At 39.4% G+C, this 15,358-nt stretch overlaps 1 protein-coding gene across 2 annotated transcripts in view; it reads right to left on the bottom strand.

The window, feature by feature from the left end:
• The window catches only part of PPP2R2A (protein phosphatase 2 regulatory subunit Balpha), a 92,749-nt gene that overhangs the window by 37,636 nt on the left and 39,755 nt on the right, over positions 1-15,358 (bottom strand). The gene's annotated exons all lie outside the window — the stretch shown is intronic.

The raw sequence follows: 15,358 nt of genomic DNA, 5'->3' as shown, positions 1-15,358 counted from the left end.
CACTGAGGAGTTTGAGATGAAGGTGGTGGTGATGCGTATTCCATACCTGTCTTATTCTTAAATGAGAGTAAGAATCAGGTAACAAAGCAGCAGGCACAATACCCCTAAGTAATGAAGATAGTACTGACTCATACAGCTAGTTTTAATGCAGTCACTGAACATGTGATGGGAGAAGTGTGTATATGTGTGTATACATGCTTAGGGTTGGGGGCAGGAGAAGAGGGATAAGGAAGTAAAGAGGGAGAAGAAAAGAAAGGACCAAAAATTTATTATAAGATACAAAAGGAGTAATAAGACATTTGCTCTTACAATGTGTCACTTATCCCAGGAATGGATGTCTTACAATGATTGTTCCAGAGTAAAGTGATACGATACATGTTTAGGACTGAACCAGCTTTGTAGCAAGGGTACAAACTCTAAAAGGAATACTTGAAGACCCACACCATGAAAGTGAACCCACTTTAAATTCTTGAAGTAGAGTAGTAGTACTGGGTGAAAGGCATACAATTTTCTCAACTTGTATGAGAAATTATTTTCCTGGTTTGTATGACGGACTTTGAATAGGCACTATGTGATGGTGTTCCTTCATCCCTCCTCTGCCTGCCCTCCCACCCCCAACAAAAGAAAAGAAAAAGATGATTTCTGGATGCTGGGCCATCTTTACAAGTATGAGAACCACTATAAATATATATGTATACATATATATATGTACATATATGTGTATATACATACATATATACATATATACGTATACATATATATGTATACATATGTATATATGTATATATATAGTGGTTCTCATACTTGTAATATATATATATAATCTCCAAGTTTCTCCAAATTTATGAATCAGATGCTTTTAAAGCTTTTTTGAGCTGTACAATGCCAAGATCTCACTTGGAGTAAGACACAGAAAAAGGTAAATAAAAGGGAGAACAAAATCAAATAATATGTACAGTTCATAAAAAACATCCAGGACTGAATTACAGAGAACACTATGAAACTGAGATTTGACCTGTGTGCTACCACATACTGGTGTGCCAACAATGGGTTATAGGGTTTGCCTGGACTCTGTGAAGCACCCAGATCTGTAATCTACAGTTGCAAGCAACCTGTTTATCCCAGTGTGCCAGACGAACATTACTGTTTTCTAGGTGTGCCATGATGTGCAAAAAGGTAAGCACATGGCTCTAAAAACAGTGCTCACACATGATGCTATCTATGCCCAGATAAAGTTGGCCAAATACTAGTATCTACTTTTTGAAAATAAGTCTATTTCTAGAATATATTCTTCTAATGCTTTGATTCTTACGCCATTAAAAAAACTTACAGAGTAATGACTACAGAAAAGTCTATAATAGCACTGTGCAACAGAACTTTCTGTCACAACGGGAGAGTCCTATGTTTGCACTGTCCAACAGAGCACTCACTAGCCACACATGGCTCCTTAATTTTTTATTTTAGTCATATGTGCCTAGGAGCTGCCCTACTGAACAGCCTAGGTCTGAAATATTCCAGAGTGAACACTGACTCATGGAAAAGCCAGGAATGCTAGAGCTAAGAGAATATTGTCTCTTCCAATAGTGCACACCAGGTAAAATAAACCCCCCCACACACAGAGATTATCGCCCCAGGGAGGAAGCAGGCCAAAAATATCAGTGTGTTTCACGGATTTAGAATCCTGGATACTGAAGTTGTGAAACAAATTATTAATGAAAATGACAAACACTTGAAAATACTTTACTCCTGAGATTAAAATAACTAGAACATGCTTTTAAAAGGCAAAGACATCAGCCTCACTGTTAGGGTCACCTGCGGACCTCGAGGCCTGGTCCCATCTAACACGTCAGCTGAGCCATGCTCTCACAGACCATCGCCAGCAAACAGCAACAAACACCAAAGAACAAGAAACTTCCTCTTTTAAAGAGAAAAACAAGAATCTTTCTTATGACCAATAAAAAATGTTATTTTACGATGAAAAAAAAAAGCCTGTTAATCTTATAAAAGAACATTTTAAAACATATAGGACATATATGTTTTAAAGAACATATAATAAAAGGAAAGGGCTCCCTTTTGGAACATCAGTCAGTTGCTCTACTGTGGATTAAGTCAAGCAACTGTAGACACACACGGACTTCCAAAGTGTGCAACATAAAATGGCATTTAAAAGGCACCCTCAAATTGTTGGTAAGAAAATGTAACACAATGCTTTTGACCTTTGTTGTTAAATTCTATATACTGTTAATAAAAACCCAACCATCATCACCCAGGCTCCATCCTCAGAAAGTAGAAGAGCCCGGGCCGGGTGGCTCCGTCGGTTGGAGCACTGTCCCATGCACCAAAAAGGTGAGGGTTTGATCCTTGGTCAGAGCAGGTGTAGGATGCAACTATTCCATGTTTCTCCCCCTCCCCTTTCTAGTATCAGTAAGCATATCCTTGGGTGAGGATTTTTTAAAAAGGAGGAGGAGGTGAACTAATCACTTCCTTTGGGAGGTGGCAGGGTGGCTGGTGCAATGATGACAGCACCACAGCTTGCTGGTCTGTTTCCATGCCACAAGGGCACACCACACCATTCCCTTCCTGTTACTTCCTCTGTTTCTTCTTACATGCTATAATGTTACAAACAGAATAGGACACAATCAGATAGCCAAAGACTCAAAAGTGTAACACTCAGCATAAAAATCAGATAAAATTAATAAATGGTATATGTAAATGGTAGTAATCAACAATACATTAAGTGGCCTAAATATTATTACCTCTAACATTCTCTAAATACTTCAACTCTTGCACTTTATAGGGTTACTCAATGACTTGATAATTCCATTTCAGGACTACAGCCCAAATAAGTAATTTGAAAGAAACCAATTAAAATTAGTACAGAAATTATTATAGTTGTATTATCCTTAAAATTAAAAAAGCTGCCCTGGCTGGTGTAGCTCAGTGGATTGAGCATGGGCCTGTGAATCACAGGGTCGCTGGTTCGATTCCCAATCAGGGCACATGCCTGGGTTGCGGGCCAGGTCCCCAGTTTGGGGCACACAAGAGGCAACCACACATTGATGTTTCTCTCCCTCTTTCTCCTTCCCTTCCCCTCTAAAAATAAATAAATAAAATCTTTAAAAAATTTTAAATTAAAAAAGCTGAACACACTTGAAACATTCAATAATTAGGAAGTACAAAAGTAACCTCTAGTGGACAGACCGAAAAACTGTGGCCCACCATTGGTTTTTATAAACAATGTTCTATTGGAACCCAGCCATGCCCACTTGTTTATATATTGTCTTTGGCTACAGGGTTGATAGCTGTGACAGAATGAAAATATTTACTATCTGGCCCTTTACAGAAAATGCTGGTTAACCATTGCCCTTGTGTATTAATTGTATATTAACATTAAAATAACAAAATGGTTTATGTGGACATAAAGCACATACTGTATACACACAGATATATACAACTAGAATGTGCCAAGCACTGTCCTAAATGAGTGTTTACATATCTTATGATCTAATCTTACAACAACACTACCATGTAGATATAATTTTAAATTTATACATGAATATTGTGAAGCACTGAGAGATTAAGTAATTTGCCTATTACACCTCTACCAAAAGTCAGGGCCAGGATTCAAATTTAGCAGGTGTGAACAATCATATGGGGCAGAGGGCAGCACAGAATTGTCTACATCACTGAAAAATGAATAGAGGCTAGCTAGTGTGGCTCAGGTGGCTGCAGCGTTGTCCCATAACTGAAGGGCACAGGGCACATGAAAAATGAATAGAGTAATAATGTGTAAATGCCCAGTTTACTGCCTCTTTTTCATTGCCAAAATGCCTGTGTTCAAGAAAAGGGTCGAACTACATCGACTTTACATTGGACATTTTCTAATGACCACATTACACCTACTGCCTGTCTCTGTTTTTTCAGCACCTGCTACATTCAAGACCTGACTTTTTTTATTTTTCAGAATATGATTAGGCTCTAAAGCTAAATAATATAGAAGAAAACTTTAAGGCTGGAACTCATAAAATTCTGTAAGTATTTTATAAGTATTACTGCAGCAAATAAACTCTAAAAATTCAGACATATCTGCCTTATGCAACCCGAGACAGCATAAACATTGAAATAATCAGGAGTTTCACAAAAATTCTATGAATAACCATTCTTAAAACTCTGCATTCTGGATATTATCTCAGAAGGGACCGCTCTAGTGAACAGAGTAAGGGTCTGCAGAGACTTGCTACAAGCACAGTTGCCACCAGTGTGGTATTGTAGAAACACGTGCAACTCTCACCTCTGGAAGTAAATGAACTTAGCAAGTTAGCCATAGTGAATCTTATCTTTTACAGATAACATCTGATTTCCCACAAAACTCTATCAAGTAATCAGTCTCTTCTCCTGTCTGTTCTATTTCAGTAAAAACAAAGATTAACAAAGAACACTAAAACTAACTGTATAAACAAAGGTATACAACAAAGTAACCAAGAGAAATATGCAGTAACTTGGCACTTCCTTTCTAAAAGGCTGAACTGGGGGAAAAAAAAAGAGTAAAAATTAAAACCCTGGAGTTGGCCTTCTGTGCTGGCCAACAGGGAATAAGACAATCTGGATTCATCCTCTTACTAGGAACGACTAGAAAACAAGCAAAATACAGGAAAGAACTTCCTTCAGACAATGGGCAACAAGGAGTGCAGGACTGGCAACCCTTAGTGAGCCCTGTATTTAGCCCCAGCTTACTGACTGGACAAGTGGTGAGTCAGAAGAGCCCAAACCTGGACCAGTGAGTTGTGGGCACAGACATTGGGGGTAAGGGAAAACTGAAGCAGTCAGTGTATGTGGGTGGGGAGTACACAGAGAAAGCTCAGGGCTCACTTAGAATCTTTGGTTGATGGATCTGAGGATATGTGGTTGACAACCCATCAGCCCTAGGAAAAATCACCAGAAAGCTTATGAGGGCTTAGAATACAAGGGGGAACCTCCCCGCAAAATGGAAATATCTTCTGGAGGGCAGGCTCGGTGTAATGCAGGCTCCCTCCCTCCACTAGGTGAGTGTTCCAGGAACCCATCTGTATCAGTGGACCAGCTGGTGGTGGTGTGAGAGGCTGAGTTCAGATTCAGTGAATTTTTTTTGAAGACTCTTTGAACGCATTTGCCCATTTAATGATGGGTGATTTACAAGCATACCTGCCCACATTGCATTGAGCATTCAACAGTTTTTGACCAAAACCAGCATGACCCCTGTGCTCCATCCTCCCTATTCATCCGTTCTCACCCCAAGCAACTTTTTGTTTCCCTGGATAAAAAGAAGTCCTCAAAGGGAATGTGGAAGAGGTGAACAAAAAATGGCAGGAGTACTAAAAGGTATCAGTGAGTTCAAAAACTGTTTTGAGCAGAGGAAAAAATAGGTGTACTGCATCAAATAGAGGGTACTTTGAAGATGGTTGAAGTTTAAATATGTAAGAATATACAGTTTTTCATAAATTCTATTTTTGGGGTCCCCCCTGTAGTTGGGGCTCCTACCCATGGGAATCAAGAAATCTTATTTAATGAGGCATCAGGTAGAGTCCTCCAAAGAGTATCTAGTAATAGGACTAATCAGCACTGAAGACTGAATCCCTCCTAACAAAGCTTAAAAGCAAACTCTAAAAGGATCAAACTAATCTCAAGTAACTGAAGTGTGTGCTAAAACAAAATCCAACACTCAACAATGTAAATCCAATGTCTGAATCCAATCTAAAGTCATCAGGAATGTAAAGAAGCAGAAAAATATGACCCATAACCAGAACAACAACAAACCAGCTGAAATACAACCAGAAACAAAAATGACAGAACTAAGATCTGAGCAGACAAGGATCTTAAAATAGCTGTTGTAAATGTGTTCCATATATGCTCAAGAACATGATGAGAAATGGAAGATAACACCTACAAGTGAAAAATATACCACCTAAAATAAAAAATATACTGCCTGCCATGGTTCACACCTCAGTCTCTCCTGGGCACCTCCAAGCCCAGCATAAGTAGCAATCATCTGCAGATTGCTTTGTAGCTGTTGCCAGGTGGCCTTGGACAGAACGCAGGCAGTGGCTCACCTTGGCCTGCACCTCTTGAGAGGTCCCAGAGCCAACACACCCAGCAGACAGTTTCAGACCACATCGAAGCATCACCACCCAACCACCACCACAAGTAACACACTCAAGGGACAAGTTCAGCAGGCACCAGAGCCCCACTTAGTAAGACCTGTTCTGTGGGGTGGGCCCTGCACAGCTGATCCTCCACAGTGGTCAGCCAGTCCTTACAGCTGATCAGCCTGGGGATAAATCCTTCCCACTGACATACCAATAGCAATCAAGGCTCAACTACAAGAGGAAGGTGTACAAAGCCTACATGAGAGGTGCCCTCTGAGTGTCGACCTTGGATGATAGGGGAGGCTGTGCCACTGGACCCTACAGGACACCTACTACATCAGGACACCCTACCAAGCCTGGGAGACACAGCAGCTCTACCTAATACATAGAAACAAACACAGGGAGGCTGCCAAAATGAGACAAAGAAACATGGCCCGAGTGAAAGAACAGATTAAAATTCCAGAAAAGGAACTAAATAAAATGGAGACAAGCAATCTACTAGATGCTGTGTTCAAAATACTGCTTATAAGGATGCTCAATGAACTTAGTGGGAAACTCAACAGCATAAATAGGACTGATCAGAAATGAAGGATACACAAACTGAAACGAAAAATAATTCACAGGGAATCAGCAGCAGAATGGATGAAGCCAAGAATCACATTGGTAGTCTGGAATATAATGGAGCCAAAAACACCCAATCAGAAAAGCTAAAAGAAAAAAGAATAATAATTAAAAAAAAAAGTAAGGATAGTGTAAGGAGCCTCTGGGACAACTTCAAGCATACAAACCATATCATGGGGGCCAGAAGGAGAAGAGAGAGCAGGAGACTGAAAACCTATGTGAAAAAAATTATGGCAGAAAACTCCCCTAACCTGATGAAATACACATGCAAATCCAGGGAAGCACAGAGGGTCCCAAACAAAATAAAGAGGCCCTCACCAAGACACATCATAATTAAAGTGGCAAAGGTTAAAGACAAAGGGAATTTTAAAAGCAGCAAGAGAAAATCAGTCACCTACAAGGAAGCTCCCATAAGGCTTTCAGCTGATTTTTCAACAGAAGCTTTGCAGGCCAGAAGGGATTGGCATGAACTAGTCAAAGTGATGAAAAGCAAGGACCTACAACAAACATGACTCTATCCAGCAAACCTGTCACTGAGAATCAATGAACACATAAAGACCTTCCCAGACAAGAAAAAGCTAGAGTTCACCACTGAGCCAGTATTGTATAAAATGTTAAAGGGTGTTCTTTAAGAAGGGGGAAAAAAAGATAAACAATATGAACAATAAAATGGCAACAGATACATATCTATCAATGGAATCTAAAAAACCCCAAAATAAATGAACAAGCAAAAAGAGACTCATAGATACAGGAAACATTTTGATGGTTGCTGGATGGGAGGGGGGTTGGATGGAACCAGTGAAGGGATTAAGAAGTACAAATTGGTAGTTATGGAATAGTCATGGGGATGTAAAGTACAGCATAGAGAATACAGTCAGTAATAGTCTAATAACTATGTATGTTATTAGGTTGTTAGATGGGTGCCGGATTTATTGGGATGATCACTTAGTAACTTATAAAATATGTAATCACGGGGGTATATACTTGAAACTAATATGATGATGTACGTCATCTGTAATTGAAATACAAAAATGATTTTTCAAAAAATGAAAGATACACTGGATGGGATTAATAGATCAAGCACTGCAGTGGAAAAGATCAAGAACTTGAAGTCCTAGCAATGGAATAAAAGAAAAAAATGAAGCAAAGAGGGGGAAAAAGAACAAAAAACCTGACTTGCAGGATAATACCAAGTGTTGTACCATTTTTTCATGCAGTCCCATGAAAAAAGTGGAGTGTATTTGAAAAAATGTCCAGTATGTATGTGCTCAAGCACCATGGCACTGTAAGAACAGTCAAATCAAGTATATAATAGTGGCAACTCAGAAACCATCAACAGCCTTGTACTGGTGATGTGACTTTGCAAAATAATGAAAACTTCTTTGTAAAATTCCAGTATTTCACAGCATAATCTTCCCTTGATTTACATAGTAAACTTAAGCATATACATTAAACCCATGCAAAAAGTATTTTTAAAATATATTTATTGATTATGCTATTACAGTTGTCCCATTTCCCCCCCCTTCACTCTACTCCGTCCTGCACACCCCCTCACTCCCACATTCCCCCCCTATAGTTCATGTCCATGAGTCATACATGTAAGTTCTTTGGCTTCTACATTTCCTACACTATTCTTACCCTCCCCCTGTCTATTTTCTACCTACCATTTATGCTACTTACTCTCTGTACCTTCCCCCCCTCTCTCCCTCTCCCACTCCCCTGTGGATAACCCTCCATGTGATCTCCATTTCTGTGGTTCTGTTCCTGTTCTAGTTGTTTGCTTAGTTTGCTTTTGTTTTTTCTTTTAGGTGTGGTTGTTAATAACTGTGAGTTTGTTGTCATTTTTACTATTCGTATTTTTTATCTTCTTTTTCTTAGATAAATCCCTTTAACATTTCATATAATAAGGGCTTGGTGATGATGAACTCCTTTAGCTTGACCTTATCTGAGAAGCACTTTATCTGCCCTTTCATTCTAAATGATAGCTTTGCTGGATACAGTAATCTTGGATGTAGGTCCTTGCCTTTCATGACTTGGAATACTTCTTGCCAGCCCCTTCTTGCCTGTAAGTTCTCTTTGGAGAAATCAGCTGACAGTCTTATGGGAATTCTTTTGGAGGTAACTGTGTCCTTTTCTCTTGCTGCTTCTAAGATTCTCTCCTTCTCTTTAATCTTAGGTAATGTAATTATGATGTGCCTTGGTGTGTTCCTCCTTGGGTCCAGCTTCTTTGGGACTCTCTGAGATTCCTGGACTTCCTGGAAGTCTATTTCCTTTGCCAGATTAGGGAAGTTCTCCTTCATTATTTGTTCAAATAAGTTTTCCATTTTTTGTTCTTCCTGTTCTCCTTCTGGTACCCTGTAATTTGAATGTTGAAACATTTAAAGATGTCCTGGAGGTTCCTAAGCCTCTCCTCATTATTTTGAAATCTTGTTTCTTCATTCTTTTCTGGTTGGATGTTTCCTTCTTCCTTCTGGTGGTCCACACCATTGATTTAAGTTTGAGTTTCCTTCCCATCACTATTGGTTCCCTGTACATTTTCCTTTGTTTCTCTTAGCATAGCCTTCATTTTTTCTTCTAATTTGTGACCAAATTCAGCCAATTCTGTGAGCTTTCTGCTTACCAGTGCTTTGAACTGTGCATGTGATAGGTTGGCTTCTCTTCATTGCTTAGTTGTATTTTTTCTGGAGCTTTGATCTGTTCTTTCATTTGGGCCACTTTTTTTGTCTTGGTGTGCCTGTTATGTAAAGGGGTGGAGCCTTAGGTGTTCACCAGGGCTGGGTAATGCTGGTTGCTGCTGTGCTGTGATGCTGTATGTGGGGAAGGGGTGGAGAGGGAGCAGTGGCGCTTGCTCCACTCTCTTGCCAGATTTCAGTCACTCCCCCAGCTACCTACAATCAAACTGGGCCCCTCTGGTGCTGATTCCCGAGTGGGTGGGCTTGTGCACGCTGTAGGCCCCTGTGGGTCTCTCCAACGACCTCTCCTGTGAGGCTGGGAGTTTCTCCTGCTGCCCCCTCAACCCCCACGGGTGTTTTCAATAGAGGTTTGAAGCTTTATTTCCCCTTGCTGGAGCCCTGGGTTGTGCAGTCTGTTTCGCTCCCTCGCCATTCCTCCCGGTTTATCTATGCGACAGAGTGGGGCCACAGGGTCTGCCAGCCACCACCTTGTGGGGTCTGCTAGCTGCAGCCTGGCCTGCCCCGTTCCACAATCCACCACCTCGCTGGGTTTGACAGCCACCGCCTTGTCACGAGTCCCGTCCACCCTGGATGCCAGTCTCCACCCCTCCGATAGGTCTGGATGAATGTTTCTTTTTTTATCTCTCTGGTTTTCGGACTTCCATACAGTTCGATTTTCTGTCAGTTCTGGTTGTTTTTTGTTTTTAAATTGTTGTCCTTCTTTTGGTTGTGCAAGGAGGCACAGTGTGTCTACCTATGCCTCCATCTTGGCTGGAAGCCCAAAAAATACTTAATAAAACAAAACTGAGTTGACTTTTAGTCTTAGAAAATAACAGAAATTTTCCAGCACCATGAACATTTGGCAGAAGATTCTGAGTCATGCAGACGAGAAGACAATTTTTTCTTGTTCAAAATTGTCCTGTAAACTGTCAAATAGCTAGCACACTTAGTCCTTGACTAGTAAATGGCAAATCACTAGCAAAATTACATAAAAAGAGTTTAATAGGACAAAAAGAGTTCATTTTATATGAGTATACCTATATAAAATAATAAATAAAAAGGTACAGACATAAAACTCATAAATATGCTCAAACAGATTTTTACTTTATATATTTCAGGCTCACTAGAAATAGAAGAGTTGGAAAAATCATATATTGTTTCCAAAGAGCTATGCAATTTTTTAAAAAAGTCATACACTGATCCAGAGTACCTTAAAGTTTTCTTTTTTTAATCCTCACCTGAGGACATACTCATTGATTTTAGAGAGAAGAGAAGGGAAGGGAGAGAAGGAGAGGAAGGGGGAGGGGAGATGACAGGCAGAATTACTGACATAAGAGAATCACCAATCAGCTGTCTCTTTGAACACACCCTGACTGGGACCAACCTGCAACCTAGGGATATGATCTGACCAAGAATCAAACCTGTGACCTTTCAGTTTACGGGACGATGCTCAACTGAGACAAACAGGCCAGGGAGAGTCTCTTAAATACTTCTAATAGTCTAATTATAAATTTAAAGACCATATTCTCTATCCACAATAAAATTAGCTAAAGAATAATAACCACTGGTTCTCATCAACCACTTGGTAATAATTATAAAACACCAAGGGCGAAGAAAAAAATCAGTATTGCAATAAAAACTTTTAAAAGATTTACAGGAACCTAAGTACGTAAATACTTAAAATCGCATTGTTTTTGTAAAAAAAAATGATACAATGATCACTATAAACTAACCAACTTAAACTGAAAGAATAAAAATATTGAAATAGCACTGAGATAACAAAACCATAGGTGATAAATGAAGTCTTTTAGCAAACTCATGTAAATCGCAAAATATATCAGATGTATTTATATACATGGTTTCTATAAAATCACTTAATTCTAGATTAAAGGATTAATTAAAATTAGTTTTACTTTAAAAAAAAATTACAGAGTACTCTGTAAAAAAAAAAAAAAAAAAAAGATAATCATCACTCTTAAAAGTGAGACCCACTTCTGATAAAACCACTGCGGTTATTTTAGTATATATCCTTCCAAAGTTTTTACATGTATACTTTACATGCTCAGTACAAAAATAACAGATTTGTATCGAGAAAGAATGTTGTCTACCCTATATCCATGAGTTTAAACAAAAGTTACAAAGCATGTTTTATTCTATTTGTATAATGTTAACAAAATCACCAAAGCATCATGGAATTAGAGTTAAGACATGGAGGCAAGTAACATGTGCTTGATATCTATTATGATAACAGTAACATGAAAACTCACAAATGAACTTCTACACGGTAAAGAAATAACAAGATACACTACACACCATTCAAATGACTAAAATTTTTTAAATATGGACAATCCCTAGTACTAACAATGAACAACTGGAACTCTCAGAGAGCTGATAGGACTGTTAATGAGACAACCCAATCTGGGGGAAAAAGTGTGGCAGTTTCTTATAAAGTTTAAACAAACACCATGTGACCAAACAAAGTTATTACTAGGTATTTACCCAAGTCAAATGAAAATTTATGTACACAGGAAAATCTGGATGCAAATGTTTACAGCAGCTTCATTTATAATTGCCAAAAACTACACACGACCCAAGTGATCCTCAACTGAGGAATGAATAAACAAAATGTGGTATATCCATACAATGAAATGCCATTCAGCAATAAAAGCAATATGTACAGCATGTGTTCAAGCACCTAAACAAACTCCACATTTCTAGGAGAGGAAGAAAACAGTAACTGGAGAAAAACAACATGCCTTTATTAGAAAACTTCAAATATGGAAAACTAAAGACCTGAAACTACAATATATTACAAATGCTGTGTAACTCTACCCATGACCACAAATGTCTGGTAGAGATCTTACCCTGACAAAAATGGGTCCCAGATTTGCTTCTTTTAAACCTGGAATTCATCAGCAATAGTGATTTAATGCAAAGTACTTTTATTAAGTTACAAGCCAATCAACTGTGAGATCAGACCAGACCAGAACGGAGCCAACAAAGCATGACCCTTTCTGTTCAGCTCAATTTGCATGACAACTGCGGCAGCAAACCCAGGTACTGCAGTCTCGTGTCCTCTACTATTACTCAAAACACATTTACAAGATGGGATCTTCCCCACTTTTATACAGAATGCACATACACTTAACAGAAAAGTTCCCCATTTTTCAAACATCACTGAACAAAACTTTAGAAGAGGTAACTGAGCTGAATCTTTGTGTTTTTCTGTAAATTTATTTTAGCATAGTTTTAGACATACGGAAGAGCTGCAAAGATATCGATATCACAGAGCATTCCACCCCACCCCTCACCTAGTTTCTCCTATTGTTAACATCTTACAGTACTACAGTACATTTAGCACAACAAAGGAACCAACAATGAAATATCATTATTAACTAAACTCCACACTTTATTCCGATTTCACTAGTTTTTCCCTGGTGTCCTTTTTCAGTTTCAGGATCCCACATTACATTCAGTCATCATGTCTCTTTAGCTTCCTCTAGTATGTGAGAGTTTGCTTGTGATGACCGTGGCAGTTTTGAAGAGTACTGGTCAGGTACTTTGCAATATGTCCCTCAAATTGGAATTGTCAGCTGTTTTCTCATGGCCACACAACAACTATGGGTTATTGGCAAGAAGATCAAGGTGAAATGTCATTCTTACCACATCATACCAAGGGCACATCCTATCAATATGACTTATTAATAAGAGCCTAGATTATCTGGCCCAGGTACGGTATGCCAGGTTTCTCCCCTATAACATTACCTGTCTCCACTGACATCCTCACCCCGCACCAGCCCATGTAAGGTACTCTGGAAGGAAGTCACTAAGTACAGTACACATTCAAGGGATAGGGGTGTTAAGCTCCACCCTGAGTATCTATATAAATTATCTGGAGGTTCTTCTGAAAGGGAAATTATCTTTCTCCCCAGTAATTTACTCAATCACTTATCAGTATGAACTCATAGATACTTATTTTGCACACTATGTAATTTAATATGTCACTCTAACTGTTCCAGATTTGGCCATTGAAAGCTCTCTCAGGTTGGCTCCTAGGTCCCTTTGCCATGCCCCCATTCTTCTGCTTGAGATTTCCAGAGCTTTAAAAACATGTGTAACTTTCATATATTCTTAATATTACCACAAATTAAATTATTTTTTAAAAAAATATTTATTTATTTTTAGAGAGGGGGGAAAGGAGGGAGAAAGAGAGGGAGAGGAACACTGATGTGTGAAAGATACATTCTATCAGTTGCCTCTGGCACACCCCCAACTGGGAACTCAGCCTGCAACCCAGGCATGTGCCCTAACTGGGAATCAAACTAGTAACCTTTGGTTCACAGGCCGTAGCTCAAGCCACTGAGCTACACCAGCCAGGGCAAGATTTCTTTCATTCTATAGTTTATACTAAGTTTTGAACTCTCTCAGTGAGTTCTGAAGAGGAATATCTCACTGTAACTTAAATTTCTGTCTTGGAAGAATTTCTCATTTGGCCAAATGAAGTACTGAAAGTGAAGAAACTGTACGTGTTAACCCTCTTAGAAGTTCTGACACAGGCCTGCACCCTGGATTTCATAACATCAACCTTTGGGTACTCACTGCACTTTTCTCCAATGGTGGGAAGGGAGGGTGAGAACACTATAGGTGCACTGATAGCTTTACCTCTGTCAAAGGCAAGGACCTGCTCAAAGGGTGCTGGCCCGTCACAGCTCAGAAAGTGATTCTCATTTGAATCTAGTGTGTTTCAGTTTCAGGGTTCCCATTAAGAAGCATGCTATTTTGTTTGGACAGGATACATTTTCCTGACCTTTTCTATTTTATTAGTTCAGTATATGCCCTATGTGACAAACTTCAGGACTCGCCCAACATAGCTAATTAGAATATGATTAACCAAAATTTCTTCTCCAAGGTAACTAATTACTACCCAATATAAGAAAACACTTTACAGGACCATGCATCTATAAAATGTTAATTTGTTAAAGAGGTAGGCTAACTACAAGCCCTTATTTTCCCTATGAATCACTATGATGCTCTTTTATTACTGTTGACCTCTAGAGGGAGCTCAAAGTTCTTGTTACTTTTTCCCAAATATCAGGACTCTCCCACAAATGTGGCATATTCCAAATTTAGTAACATTTCATTATGGGACTGAAGAGCAACTTAAATGTGTGCCATTGTTTTAGGAATGTATTGCTCCCTGAGAAGTGAATAAGGCTTAACCTGCTCACCAGCTCTGGGGTGGGGCAGGCCCCAGCCAAATCTTCTCTCCTTCCCAGACTCCGGGAGACACTCTTCTAACACTCTCTTCCTCACTTGGCATGGAATAGGTATACTCTTTACTGCAGACTGAGAGGCTAAAGGGAGGACAGCTGTAGTCACTGGAGGCAAATGCTCCCTCTCTTGCTGACCCTTGGTACTTTCTGTGTAGCAGCCCAATGCAACTCCACTTTCCTCATGTCAGACACACACACAATCTAGTATTTGTGCAACACCCCAGTACAAAGTAGAGGTGAGGCTGCTCAGGAACTCTACTTGGCCAAATCCCCACTCAGGAACCACCCCTCCCCTGCCATGGTCAGTTAATACCACTGTAACACATTCTTGAGCCACATCTGTAGGGAAGTTGTGCAGGAAATGACAAGAAGTCAGACTGTCAAATCCCTACTCCACCTGTCTATATGACTCTGAGGAACTAACAAGGCCCCCTAAAGACTCAGCTTCCTCCTCTTTAAATTTCTACCTTATGAAGTTGCTTTGAGGGCCAAATATACAATAAATACAAAGAAATGAACCTTGTATATGAGGCATACGGTAGGCACATTAATAATCATAACACACTGGCTGGGGTTTGGGCTTTGTTACAAAGTAGAAACAAGCATTTAACCTCACTTGTTTCTAGGCTATTCAAATTAATCTAGTCTAGGGAACAAGTTGGTCCAGCTT

Source organism: Desmodus rotundus, chromosome 9, assembly GCF_022682495.2.
Source record: "Desmodus rotundus isolate HL8 chromosome 9, HLdesRot8A.1, whole genome shotgun sequence".
In the NCBI taxonomy this organism is placed as follows: Eukaryota; Metazoa; Chordata; class Mammalia; order Chiroptera; family Phyllostomidae; genus Desmodus; species Desmodus rotundus.
Note: the sequence above shows the minus strand (reverse complement) of the source record. Positions and strands in the feature narration are given on the sequence as shown.